The 14,202-nt window shown below is 41.0% G+C and overlaps 1 pseudogene; it reads left to right on the top strand.

The window, feature by feature from the left end:
* Positions 1-799: 799 nt before the first annotated feature.
* LOC112087295 lies at positions 800-12,228 on the top strand (annotated as a pseudogene).
* The last annotated feature ends 1,974 nt before the right edge of the window (positions 12,229-14,202 follow it).

Genomic DNA, 14,202 nt, shown 5'->3' with positions numbered 1-14,202 from the left:
ATATTAGTTTGTCCATTCAGTTTCTATTATAAGATCTCATCATCGGCCATATCTGTGCTTGTTTAAAAATAAACCGATCACATTCTAGGGCTTTTGATAGATTTCTTGTGTCACACGAAGAGTCATTTCTGCATTTTGGTCTATTGTGAGAACTAGTTACTGGTCTTGTTTTCTGTTTTGTTTTTCATTCCACAATGAGTGAAGAGCAAGGAGACAACAGCAACAATACCAACAACTCTTTATGGAAGCTATGATGGCTTGGTTTGAGCAACTGATGAAAACTCAAGCAGAAGAACTACATCAGCGAATTGATCAGCTACAAGGAGAACCTAATCCAAGGGGATTCAAGAAAGAAATACCAATGGAGTTCATGTCCAGCAGAGATGGCCTAGAAATGATGTTGGTGATGATAATTCTTCACAAGGCAGTCCAAGACGTGGAAGAGGAGTAAGAGAACGTGTTGATGATGACATGAGAGGCATGAAGCTGAAAGTTCCTCCTTTTCATGGCAAGAATGATCCAGACGCTTATCTGGAATGGGAGAAGAAGATAGAGATGATCTATGATTGTCAAGAGTATTCAGATCTCAAGATGGTAAAGCTAGCTGCTACAGAGTTTTATGGTTATGCCATAAACTGGTGGGCACAACAAGCCGCAAGCGCAATAGAGAGCCGCCTGTTGATACTTGGGATGAGTTGAAAGCACTAGTGAGGAAGCGCTTTGTCCCTAGTCATTATCATCGGGAGCTACACCAGAGACTTAGACGCTTGACTCAAGGAAACAGCAGTGTGGACAAGAAATGGAATCTCTGATGATCAAGGCTGGTATTGAAGAAGATGAAGAAGCAACCATCCCTAGGTTCTTGAGTGGGTTAAACCGAGAAGTTCAAGACAGAGTGGAGATGCAAAGCTATGCTGATCTAGAGGAGATATATCACAAAGCCATTCTAGTCGAACAACAGCTCAAGAGGAGAGGATCTCGATCAACTTTTGGAGTTAGCTCATCTACGGCTAAACCAAGTCTTGCTAAAGAAGAAAAACCAAGTACTGAGCCGATGGTGCCTACTAAATCATTCCCTGCTAAACCAGATTTCAAGGTGAAAACCGAAGCAACCACTACTAGAGCTCGTGAGATAGTCTGCTTCAAGTGTCAAGGAAGAGGACACATTGCTAGTGAATGTCCTAACAAGAGAGTTCTGATTCTCTTGGACAATGGTGAGTACGAATCAGCAGATGAAAAAGAAATCTCAGATTCAGTGGATGAGCATGAGGAGTATGCTGCTACAGGAGATCTTATGATGATAAAAAAGATTCTAAACGTGCAAGCTAAGGCAGACGAGGAAGCACAAAGAGGAGCGTGTAAATCGAATTCAAACTTGACAGCTTGTTCTTTGTTTATTTCCGAGATTGAGTTAATGTTTGTGAGACTCATCTCTTCTTTCTTTCTTCTTTATATTCGCTTGAACTCCTTTGTATCAAAACATCTTATCTTTTATTCTCAAACTCTTTCTTTAAAGATTAAGATCACGTTTGTTGGTGTGTCATATCCTTCAAACACCTTGAATCGACTTTGTGTGTGTTATATCACTTAGAAGATTCAAGTAGGCGTATCAAGAGTGTTCCGCGACTCTTGTGTGTGTCCTATCGATTCCCCAAGTCCCTTGAATAATCTCCGATTGTTTCCAAGGCCTATTTCATCAAGTTCCAGTCATTAGAGTGACGATCAAGGGCAGATCCTTACCAGGATCACATCAAGTGGTATCAGAGCACCATTCTAATCACTGGATCGTCGTGTATCAGGTTGTACCGATTCAAATCTAAGTTCTTTTCGAGTTCTAATCTGTATTTTATGATCACTTGTGCTAGATCTATTGAGAACTTGATTGTTTGCATCACAAGACATCTAGATCATACTAGTCTTACCATAAACTGACCGATCAACTTCCTACTCGCATCCGTTTGAGATCGTCTTTTTAAATTCTCTTAAAGTGTCTATCGAGATTCTGTAAAAAGAACCGATCGCTAGTGACTTTGCTTGTGAAAATTTTCAGGAAAAGCCATGATCGAAGAAGAAGAGACAAGCCAACAACGAGACAACAAGCTTCTGATGGAGGCTATGACCGCAAAAATGAAAGAACTAATGGCTGCTCAGTTTGAAGTGTTCAAGCAAGAGATGCAACACCAATCCGATGCAAAAACTGACCGAGAAACAAGGAGAAGGAGTCGCGTGCATTGGCCTGAGAGAACCAGAGAACAACTTAGACCACCAAGAGATGAAGCGGCTGAGTCGTACTACAGCCGAGATAGCAGCTCTTCTAGGAGCCACCACCGACGCCAAAGACAAGCCCGAGACGAGCCTATACCTCTCCAAGACGGACTAGGAGGAATCAAGTTGCGAATTCCCTCGTTTCATGGGAAAAATGATCCGGACGCTTACTTAGAATGGGAGAAGAAAATCGAATTGGTCTTTAACTGTCAACATTACACTGAGATTAACCGAGTAAGGGTCGCGGCCACCGAGTTCTACGACTACGCCTTAAGCTGGTGGGATCAATTGGTTAATTCTAGAAGACGAAATGGAGAATACCCTGTTGAGAGTTGGCAGGAAATGAAAACTATCACGAGGAAGAGGTTTGTGCCGAGCCATTATCATAGGGAATTGCATCAGAGGATCAGAAGATTGGCTCAAGGCAACCGATCAGTGGAAGAATACTATCAAGAAATGGAAACCCTTATGTTGAGAGCTGATATCACCGAAGATAGAGAGGCCACAATGTCAAGGTTTCTAGGTGGCTTAAACCGAGATATACAGGATCGGCTTGAGATGCAGCATTACGTGGAGGTTGAGGAAATGTTGCATAAGGCCATCCTTATCGAGCAACAACTTAAGAGGAAACCGGTGATAAAATCAAACTATGGAGCCGTATCTACAACTTCTAGGCCAAGTTATCTAAAGGAGGAGAAGCTCAACCATTACCAGATAAATGGAAAGCAAATCGCGGTGCCAAAGCCTGAGAACAAGCCGTTCGTGACTCAACAAGAAGGAAAAAGCAAAACCGAAGCCTCCACAAGTCGATCTAGAGATATAAAGTGTTTCAAGTGCCAAGGCCGTGGTCACTACGCCAATGAGTGCTCTAATAAAAGAGTCATGATTATCAAAGACGATGGAGAGATTGAGTCTGAGGAAGAAAGTCCTGAGCATGAATCTATGACCGAGTATGAAGAGATGCCGTCTCAGGGTTCGCCACTAGTAGCCCGAAGATCCCTAAGTGTTCTGATATGATCAAGAACAGCTTAGGAACGGAGGAGATTGAAGGAGAACAAGGAGAGCCTGAACCAGAATCGAATGAAGACCAAGAGCAGCTGAAACCCGAGGAAGCAAGTATAGACGAAGATAAAGACTTGCATCTTCCGATTGGTCCAATGACGAGATCAAGAGCAATGAAGTTCAAGCAAGCTTTTCACAAGCTATTACACACCATTCAGGGCAATCTTAAGTGTGCTAATCCAACTACACTGGTTGTGATACAAGCCACTTAAGAGTTCATCAAGAGAGGTGTTGTGACTTGTGCTCTTTTTTCCTTCGTTTGGTTTTGTCCCAATTGGGTTTTCCAAACAAGGTTTTTAATGAGGCTTGTTCACAACACTTTCAAAAAAGGCCTCTTGATGGAAACTTAGCCCATTTTGTTCACCAGATGCGATCAAGAAAGAGAGGAGCCTATTTTCAAATTCAAACTAGTCTTAGTCATTGAGTCTTTAAGTCGTCTTAGTTGTCTTTATTATTTCCTATGTGTTCGAGACTCTATATGTATTGCTCTTATCTTTCTTTCCAATCTATCAAACCTTTTATTTCTAAAACTCTCTCTAAATCGTTTGATCACCAGCTTGATTAGTGAATTCGGATTATATCCTTTCATTACAAGCTCTTTATTTCTGTTGATAGTCTAAGAGATCTTTCATCTCTCTTAGAAGTGTCAAGGCATTTTCCCCACGTTACATCATATTTCCTCGCGCCATATTCATTCTTTTCATTCCGCAATACCTCAAACCATCAAATTTAGAGATCACAATCATTGGAGAGTAGTCCAGGGCTTGATCCTCACCTAGGATCATATCAAGTGGTATCAGAGCAAATCTCCAAACCCAGGTTGTGTCTTTTCGTGTTTAACGATTTTATGACTTTTCATATTCTATTTTGATCGTGACAATTTGTGTGAATCTAGTCGAATTGTGCTCTCTAGCATCTGATCTCTCTAGTTTATATTACAAGTCATCCAGAATTTCAAAGAATTTTCATAGAGAGAATTAGGGTTTCTAAAAGTCCGATTGTCGTATCATGTTCTGTATCGAATTTGATCAATTTTAAAACTAGCGTGTGTTTTCTTCGAGCTCTTTTACTGGTTCTTTTACTTGTCATCTGAACAGGTACAATGGAGGAATCGGCTCATGAGAAAGAAGACCCCGCGAACCCAAGCGGATCGACGAACAAACTTATGATGGACGCTATGATGACTCAAACGATGTCTCTTATGCGGCGGGAGTTTGCAAAATATGAGATCTGACATGGAGAAGATGGTTTCGGACAAACCAAGGAAGAGCAGTGACCATTCGGCTTCGGAGCAATACTACAGCAACTCCTCTAGAGCTCGTTCATCAAGAAGAAGAGTAAGCGATAGAGAAGAAAGAAAGCCAAGGTCTAGCGACCCTATGGGCAGCCTCAAGCTCACGATTCCTGAATTCAGAGGCACAGCTGATCCGGAAGAGTATTTGGAGTGGGAAAAGAAGATTGAACTTGTGTTTAACTGCCGAGACTACACCACCGAGCACAAGATAAAGCTGGCCCCAACAGAGTTTAAAGACTATGCCCTAAGCTGGTGGGATAACCTAGTCACGACCAGAAGAAGAATCGGAGAAGATCCCATCCAATCATGGAACCAATTGAAGGCGATCATGAGAAGAAGATTTGTACCAAGTCATTACCACAGAGAACTGCATTTCAAACTCAGGAGTTTAACCCAAGGAAGCCGATCTGTAGAAGAATACTACAAGGAGATGGAAACTCTCATGATGAGAGCTGATATTCATGAAGACAGGGAAGCAACGATGGCTAGATTCATGGGAGGATTAAACAGAGAAATTGTTGATCGATTAGAGGTGCATCACTACGTGGAACTAGAGGAACTGTTGCACAAGGCTATTATGTTCGAGAAACAGCTCAAGAGAAGAAACTATAAACCTAGCTACGGATCCAACAAGCCAAGTTTTCAGAAGGATGAGAAAACGAGTTTCCAAAAGGAGTTTAAGCCATTCTTCAAGACTAAGGGTGAAGAACAGAGCGTCAAAGGAAAAGAAGTGGTGACTACCTCCAAGAATAGAGATATTCAGTGTTACAAGTGCAAGGGGTATGGTCACTATGCGAGTAGCTGTTCCAACAAGAAGATAATGATCATTAAAGAGAATGGAGAAGTGGAAACTGAAGAAGAACAGTGTGATGATGAGGAACAAATAGAGATGCCTGCTCGAGGAGAATTATTGGTAACTAGAAGGACTCTGAATGTTCAAACTAAGCCTGAGGGAAACGAGCAAAGGGAAAATTTATTTCACAGCCGATGTATGGTGCAAGGAAGAGTCTGCAGCTTAGTAATAGATGGTGGAAGCTGTACTAATGTGGCTAGCGAGTCTATGGTGGAAAAATTAGGTTTGAAACTAATGAAAAGGCTGAAACCTTACAAGCTACAATGGCTGAATGAGGCTGGAGAAATGGAGGTCAAAAACCAAGTTATGGTGCCAATATCGATAGGCAAATACCAGGATGAGATTCTGTGTGATGTCTTGCCTATGGATGCGGGGCATATCTTACTTGGAAGACCATTGCAATCAGATAGAAGGGTTATGCACGATGGTTTCACAAACCGTTATTCCTTTGACTATCACGGCAAGAAAACTACTTTGGTTCCCTTAACTCCTCAAGAAGATCAGCAAGACCAGATCACTATGAAGAAGAACAAAGTGCAAACCATCTTTACAAACTCTCTATCAACGAGCCTCATGATAACCAAACCAAAGGGAAGTCAACTTCCAAACTATTTACTAGTTTTTAAAGATTACTTTTGCAGGAATTCAAAGACGTATTTCCAGAGGAGAATCCGCAGGGCTTACCACCAACAAGAGGCATTGAGCATCAGATTGACTTTATACCCGGAGCCTCACTTCCGAACAAACCAGCCTATAGGACTAATCCTTTGGAGACCAAAGAGCTTCAAAAGCAAGTCACCGAGCTCATGGACAAGGGACACATTCGTGAGAGCATGAGTCCATGCGCAGTACCTGTTTTACTTGTTCCAAAGAAAGATGGCAGCTGGAGAATGTGTGTAGATTGCCGAGCCATCAATAATATCACGGTGAAGTATCGACACCCTATACCTAGATTAGATGACATGCTTGATGAATTACATGGTTCTAGCATCTTTTCTAAGGTAGATCTTAAGAGTGGATATCACCAGATTAGAATGAAAGAGGGTGATGAATGGAAAACTGCTTTTAAGACTAAGCAGGGCTTATACGAATGGTTAGTCATGCCCTTTGGGTTGACCAATGCGCCTAGCACGTTTATGAGGTTGATGAATCATGTTCTTAGAGCTTACATAGGTCATTTTGTTGTGGTATACTTTGATGACATTTTAATTTACAGCAAAAGCTTAGATGAACATGTGGAGCATCTTAGAAAGGTTTTAGAAGTGCTTAAAAGGGAAACCTTGTATGCGAATTTAAAGAAATGCACTTTTGGAACAGATAACCTTGTCTTTTTAGGTTTTGTTGTGAGTGCAGATGGAATCAAGGTTGATGAAGAAAAGATAAAAGCGATTAAAGATTGGCCAAGTCCAAAGTCTGTTAGTGAAGTAAGAAGCTTTCATGGACTTGCGGGTTTCTATCGAAGATTTGTCAAGGACTTTAGCACTCTAGCGGCTCCCCTCACCGAAGTTATCAAGAAAAATGTGGGATTCAAATGGGAACAAGAACAAGAAGAAGCATTTCAAGTCTTGAAAGACAAGCTTACTCATTCCCCGGTGCTTTCTCTCCCTGACTTTACTAAAACTTTTGAGATAGAATGCGATGCCTCAGGTATTGGTATTGGTGCTGTTCTTATGCAGGAAAAGAGGCCCATTGCATTCTTCAGTGAGAAACTTGGAGGAGCTACACTGAATTACCCTACATATGACAAGGAGCTGTATGCGCTTGTGAGAGCTCTCCAAACATGGCAACACTATCTCTGGCCTAAAGAATTCGTCATTCACACTGACCATGAGTCCCTCAAGTATCTAAAAGGCCAACAGAAGCTGAACAAAAGACATGCTAAGTGGGTCGAGTTCATCGAGACTTTCCCATACGTCATCAAGTACAACAAAGGTAAAGATAATGTGGTCGCTGATGCATTGTCTCGCAGGTATGTTCTCTTGAATTCCTTAGAGACTAAACTGCTCGGTTTTGAACACATTAAGAGTCTATATCCTACTAATGCTGATTTTAAAGAAATATATACTTCGTGTGAGAAGTTTGGTAGTGGGAAATACTATAGAGCTGATGTGTACCTAACTCTTCTATTCGAGATCTTTTTGTCAAAGAAGCTCACGCAGGTGGACTAATGGGTCACTTTGGCGTTGCCAAGACTCTAAGTACAGTCCAAGAAAACTTTTATTGGCCACATATGAAGAAATACATCGAGAGGACATGTGAACGATGTGTTACTTGCAAGCAAGCTAAGGCTAAGAAACAACCCTACGGTTTGTATACTCCTTTGCCTATTCCTTTGCATCCATGGCACGATATTTCTATGGACTGTCGTTGGATTGCCTAGGACCAAGACAGGTAAGGATTCTATCTTTGTGGTTGTAGATAGGTTCTCTAAAATGGCTCATTTTATTCCATGTAATAAGACCGATGATGCCATGAATGTTGCTAACTTGTTCTTTAGAGATATCGTTCGATTGCATGGCATGCCTAGAACTATAGTTTCTGATAGAGATACTAAGTTCCTTAGTTTCTTTTGGAAAACTCTTTGGTCTAAGCTGCTTTTCTCTACCACATGTCATCCGCAATCTGACGGTCAAACTGAAGTAGTTAATAGAACTTTGTCCACCTTGTTGCGTGCATTGATTAAAAAGAACCTTAAAATTTGGGAAGAATGTTTACCCATGTAGAATTCGCCTATAATCATGCTAAGCATTCTGCATCTCAGTTCTCACCATTTGAAATCGTTTACGGGTTCAATCCTACTTCACCTTTGGATGTAATGCCTTTACCTTTGAGTGAAAGAATTAGCTTAGATGGAAAGAAAAAGGCAGAGCTAGTGAAAAAGATCCATGAGAAGGCGCGCATCAACATTGAGAATAAGACTAAGTACTACGTCAAGCATGCTAACAAGAACCGAAAGGAGATGATCTTTGAAGAAGGAGACATGGTGTGGATTTAGTTAAGAAAAGACAGATTTCCAAATGAAAGAAAGTCTAAACTTATGCCGCAAATCGATGGACCCTTCAAGATCGTCAAAAAGATCAATAACAATGCCTACCAGCTGGACCTTCAAGGTAAGTATTCTGTGAGTTCAAGTGATATGATATTGAGGACGCCCAAGAAGACGTATCTGCATTGTTCAACACAAATGGGGTCCTATCTCAACTGGAACAGCCAAAAGGCCATTTGTACTATGTTTTCACCTCATCTAGAGCACTCCTCGAAGTGGAATCGGTTCAATCCGGATTTTGATGAAAGAGTTATTCAGTTTTCAAACCAGACAAAGTCAAGCTTACTCGATTTGGACCTGCGCGTGCTCAATGGAGGATTCCGACCAAGACAGAAGGAATCAAATTATGAACGTAATTTTCCTGGAATCGTTATTCATCACAGAAGCATAGAGAATTGGAATCACTTTAAAAGGAGTTCAGACTTGGAAGATATGAATTTTACAATTCAGCGGATCTGCTTCAGGCCCGGTTACACGTCTGAGCCAAAGATCGAGCTCCCGAGCCTACCTCCCAAACAATTTCGACATGAAACCACTTGGAGAATCTTAATGGATCTCTTCTGGTTCCAAAAAGCCCAAGATCAGGAAAAATGGACATCGGATCACAAAGATACTCTTTATTTTCCAAAATGGGTCGTTCTGGTTCTATACCTGAAGTGTTTTAGGCCTGATTGGTTTGGAAGTTTGCAAACTTATGTTTGGCATCCAGGATGACTTTCTACAAAGCCCAGAGAGAAGATTTGTCTTAGCCCATCAAGGAATTCGTCCAAAGATATCAAGAGACGAATCAAGTGAAGAAGAAGTTCAAGAGTTAGTCAAGATTCAAAGTAGATCAAGAGTTATTCAACTCTGAAGTTAATGTTTTGACTAGTCTTTTGCCAAGTTACGAAATTGCTTTGTTTTCTACATCTTATTTCCTATATAAATTCATGTAAGATCTCAGGATTATTTATCCTGGATTGGATGACCAAAAATTAATCAAACTCTTTTTATCAAAACTCTTTCTCTTATCAAAACTGTGAGAAAACTTCTCTTTGTCTTTTGAGAGTGATTCGTTGTCTTGTGCAACATCTTTATCATTTCTCATCTATCTCAGAGAGTGACTCGTTGCTTTGTGCAACATCTTTATCTTCTCTTATCTCTCTTTTGTGGTCGAATTCGTTGCTTAGCAACATCTTTATCGATTTATATCTCAGAACAGAAGTCTATTCCGCACCTTCTGTTTCTATCTATCTCTCTCTCAAGCCTCTTTGTGCCGATCTTTGGGAAGATCACATCAGTTGGTATCAGAGCACACATAGAAGCTTGATCTGTTTGTGTTTTGCTGAAGATCAAAGATGGATGATCATCAAGATGAAACCAGCAGCAGCAACGATAACAAACTCCTGATGGAAGCATTGGCGGCTCGGTTTGAGCAAATATTGAAAACCCGAGGAGAAGCGTTACATCGGATGATTGATTAACTACGAAGAAAGCATCAGAAGCCAAGGAGATCTTCTCAATTGACTTATGGAGTTTCCAGTCCGATTTACCAACAAGTGGAGAAGCAGCCCATTGCCAAACAAAAGGTATTCACTAAGACTTTCACAGAAACTCAAAACCCTAAAGGCAAGGTTTTGGCTTCCACATCACCAACCTTTGTTGTGAGATGTCTTAAGTGTTTAGAGGAAGGGCACTATGCCGACAAATGCACCAGCAAGGAAACATGTGTTCTTCTAGCCAATGGGAAGATAGATTTCAGGGAAGAAAATGTTGTTTCTGATTCAGTTCCATCTTTGGAGAAAGATGTGGAGTTACCGGTTAAGGGCGATCTATTGGTGACAAGTTCACTAAGTGAGCAAACTAAAGCCGAGGAGCAGAAACAAAAGGAGATCTACAAAGATCAGCTGAAACATGAATCAAAGAATGAGGAAGCCACGAAGCACAGTATAAGGGGAACATTTGATTCAGTTGATGCACTCTCAGAGAGGCCAAGAAAAACAGAGCAGGGTTTCAATTTTGAAGGAACAAAAGGCAAGTTAGGAGACTTCCCACAAAGCGGTGCAAATCTAACTCAGAGTCAACAACAGGGAGTCATCTATTCTATGCTAATAAAGGAGAGTCCAACAGTCTCATGTCAAAAATTCCCAACCCAAGGTTATGCAGTTTCGAGGACGAAACCTTTTCAAGAGGGAGGGGATGATATGATATTGAGGACGCCCAAGAAGACGTATCTGCATTGTTCAACACAAATGGGGTCAGATCTCAACTGGAACAGCCAAAAGGCCATTTGTACTATGTGTTCACCTCATCTAGAGCACTCCTCGAAGTGGAATCGGTTCAATCCGGGTTTTGATGAAAGAGTTATTCAGTTTTCAACCCAGACAAAGTCAAGCTTACTCGATTTAGACCTGCGCGTGCTCAATGGAGGATTCCGACCAAGACAGAAGGAATCAAATTATGAACGTAATTTTCCTGGAATCGTTATTCATCATAGAAGCATAGAGAATTGGAATCACTTTAAAAGGAGTTCAGACTTGGAAGATATGAATTTTACAATTCAGCGGATCTGCTTCAGGCCCGGTTACACGTCTGAGCCAAAGATCGAGCTCCCGAGCCTACCTCCGAAACAATTTCGACATGAAACCACTTGGAGAATCTTAATGGATCTCTTCTGGTTCCAAAAAGCCCAAGATCAGGAAAAATGGACATCGGATCACAAAGATACTCTTTATTTTCCAAAATGGGTCGTTCTGGTTCTATACCTGAAGTGTTTTAGACCTGATTGGTTTGGAAGTTTGCAAACTTATGTTTGGCATCCAGGAGGACTTTCTACAAAGCCCAGAGAGAAGATTTGTCTTAGCCCATCAAGGAATTCGTCCAAAGATATCAAGAGACAAATCAAGTGAAGAAGAAGTTCAAGAGTTAGTCAAAATTCAAAGTAGATCAAGAGTTATTCAACTCTGAAGTTAATGTTTTGACAAGTTACGAAATTGCTTTTTTTCTACATCTTATTTCCTATATAAATTCATGTAAGATCTCAGGGTTATTTATCCTGGATTGGATCACCAAAAATTAATCAAACTCTTTTTATCAAAACTCTTTCTCTTATCAAAACTGTGAGAAAACTTCTCTTTGTCTTTTGAGACTGATTCGTTGTCTTGTGCAACATCTTTATCATTTCTCATCTATCTCAGAGAGTGACTCGTTGCTTTGTGCAACATCTTTATCCTCTCTTATCTCTCTTTTGTGGTCGAATTCGTTGCTTAGCAACATCTTTATCGATTTATATCTCAGAACAGAAGTCTATTCCGCACCTTCTGTTTCTATTTTATCTCTCTCTCCAGCCTCTTTGTGCCGATCTTTGGGAGGATCACATCATTAAGCTTCAATGTTTCTGACTTAGTTCCTTTTCTTGCAGAAGATACAGATTTGAGGACAAATCCTTTTCAAGTGGGAGAGGATGATATGATCAAGAACAGCTTAGGAACGGAGGAGATTGAAGGAGAACAAGGAGAGCCTGAACCAGAATCGAATGAAGACCAAGAGCAGCTGAAACCCGAGGAAGCAAGTATAGACGAAGATAAAGACTTGCATCTTCCGATTGGTCCAATGACGAGATCAAGAGCAATGAAGTTCAAGCAAGCTTTTCACAAGCTATTACACACCATTCAGGGCAATCTTAAGTGTGCTAATCCAACTACACTGGTTGTGATACAAGCCACTTAAGAGTTCATCAAGAGAGGTGTTGTGACTTGTGCTCTTTTTTCCTTCGTTTGGTTTTGTCCCAATTGGGTTTTCCAAACAAGGTTTTTAATGAGGCTTGTTCAAAACACTTTCACAAAAGGCCTCTTGATGGAAACTTAGCCCATTTTGTTCACCAGATGCGATCAAGAAAGAGAGGAGCCTATTTTCAAATTCAAACTAGTCTAAGTCTTAGTCATTGAGTCTTTAAGTCGTCTTAGTTGTCTTTGTTATTTCCTATGTGTTCGAGACTCTATATGTATTGCTCTTGTCTTTCTTTCCAATCTATCAAACCTTTTATTTCTAAAACTTTCTCTAAATCGTTTGATCACCAGCTTGATTAGTGAATTCGGATTATATCCTTTCATTACAAGCTCTTTATTTCTGTTGATAGTCTAAGAGATCTTTCATCTCTCTTAGAAGTGTCAAGGCAGTTTCCCCGCGTTACATCATATTTCCTCGCGCCATATTCATTCTTTTCATTCCGCAATACCTCTAACCATCAAATTTAGAGATCACAATCATTGGAGAGTAGTCCAGGGCTTGATCCTCACCTAGGATCATATCATGTTCAGTCCAAGACAGAAGAACAAGAGCAAAGAGAGAACCTATTCCACACTCGATGCCTTGTTCAGGGGAAAGTATGTAGTTTTATCATCGATGGGGGCAGTTGTACTAACGTCGCAAGTGAGGCTATGGTTAAGAAGCTAGGTCTAATCGTTAAGAAGCATCCGAGACCATACAAGCTTCAATGGTTAAACGAGAATGGAGAACTTGAAGTGAATAGCCAAGTCTCAGTCCCTATAACCATCGGACGATACCAAGATGAGATCCTTTGTGACGTGTTACCTATGGAGGCTGGACATATCCTTCTTGGCCGGCCATGGCAATCCGATAGACGAGTTATACACGATGGTTTCACTAATAAGCATTCATTTTGATATGATCGTGACCAGCTCAGAGGAGGAGGAACCAGAGGTAGCTGGCAGGATTACTCGTTCCAGAGCTAGAGAGATGGCTAAGGAGGCTCACGCACTCATTGCCACAGAGGACAGCGATCACCAGGAGGCTGGAGCTCACATCTTCAACATCTCTATCTTGAAGAATGAAGAACCCAGTAACAATGACTAGGTAACTTAGGTGATGATTCTGTACTCTTTTCCTTGGTGAAGATTTTGGAAGGCAAGGAGGTTCTTCTCCAAGGTTTTTAACGAGGCAGAAATCATTGCTACGTCGAGTTACTTAGAAGTTGTTACTAATGGGTAATAACGTGCAAAGTCACATTGACTTGTGCACTAGTTGTTTTAGGCGCACCACCTAGGATTTAGAAGGGACGCCTCGCTGTTTTATTTTTAAATGAAACTTCGTGTTGTTTTCATTTCAGACTTTATGTAGTTTTGTATTAGGGCTGCGATTTCTCTCTAAGTTTATTTAAGAGAGAAAATCGCCTAAGTGTTATTCAGTGAAGAATTTTGATCAAACTTTTAACGTGTTCTTCTCTCTTTGATTTCTGAGAACTCAAAAACTCTGAAATTCGAATCTCTTAAAACTAATCTGTTTACAAGAGATTCTACTATCTCTCCATTCCACCAATCGATCATCACACCATCCACCCTCTCATCTCATTCGATCCGCAGCATCAAACCATCATCTCCCTTCATCGATCCGCCGCGCCATCACACATGCACGACTCGATCCGCCGAGTCTCCATCATCCTCATCGAACCATCATCGTGTCACCACCATCACCCTATCGCCTCATCGATACAGCTTGGCCATTATATCGCTACATCTATTGCCCTTGCTTCAGAGTTGATCACCTAGGATCGTATCACGTGGTATCAGAGCCAACTCTGAACCAAAGGCTGAGCGAAACTCTAACCTTAATCTCTGTGCTTTGAATTTTCGTATCTGTGTTATTAGGGTTTAGCGAGTTCGGTTTTGTGAGCATCAATCTGTT

The sequence above is a fragment of the Eutrema salsugineum genome, unplaced genomic scaffold (genome assembly GCF_000478725.1).
Source record: "Eutrema salsugineum unplaced genomic scaffold, Eutsalg1_0 scaffold_18, whole genome shotgun sequence".
In the NCBI taxonomy this organism is placed as follows: Eukaryota; Viridiplantae; Streptophyta; class Magnoliopsida; order Brassicales; family Brassicaceae; genus Eutrema; species Eutrema salsugineum.
The sequence above is the reverse complement of the archived record's forward strand: the minus strand, read 5'-3'. Positions and strand labels throughout refer to the sequence as shown.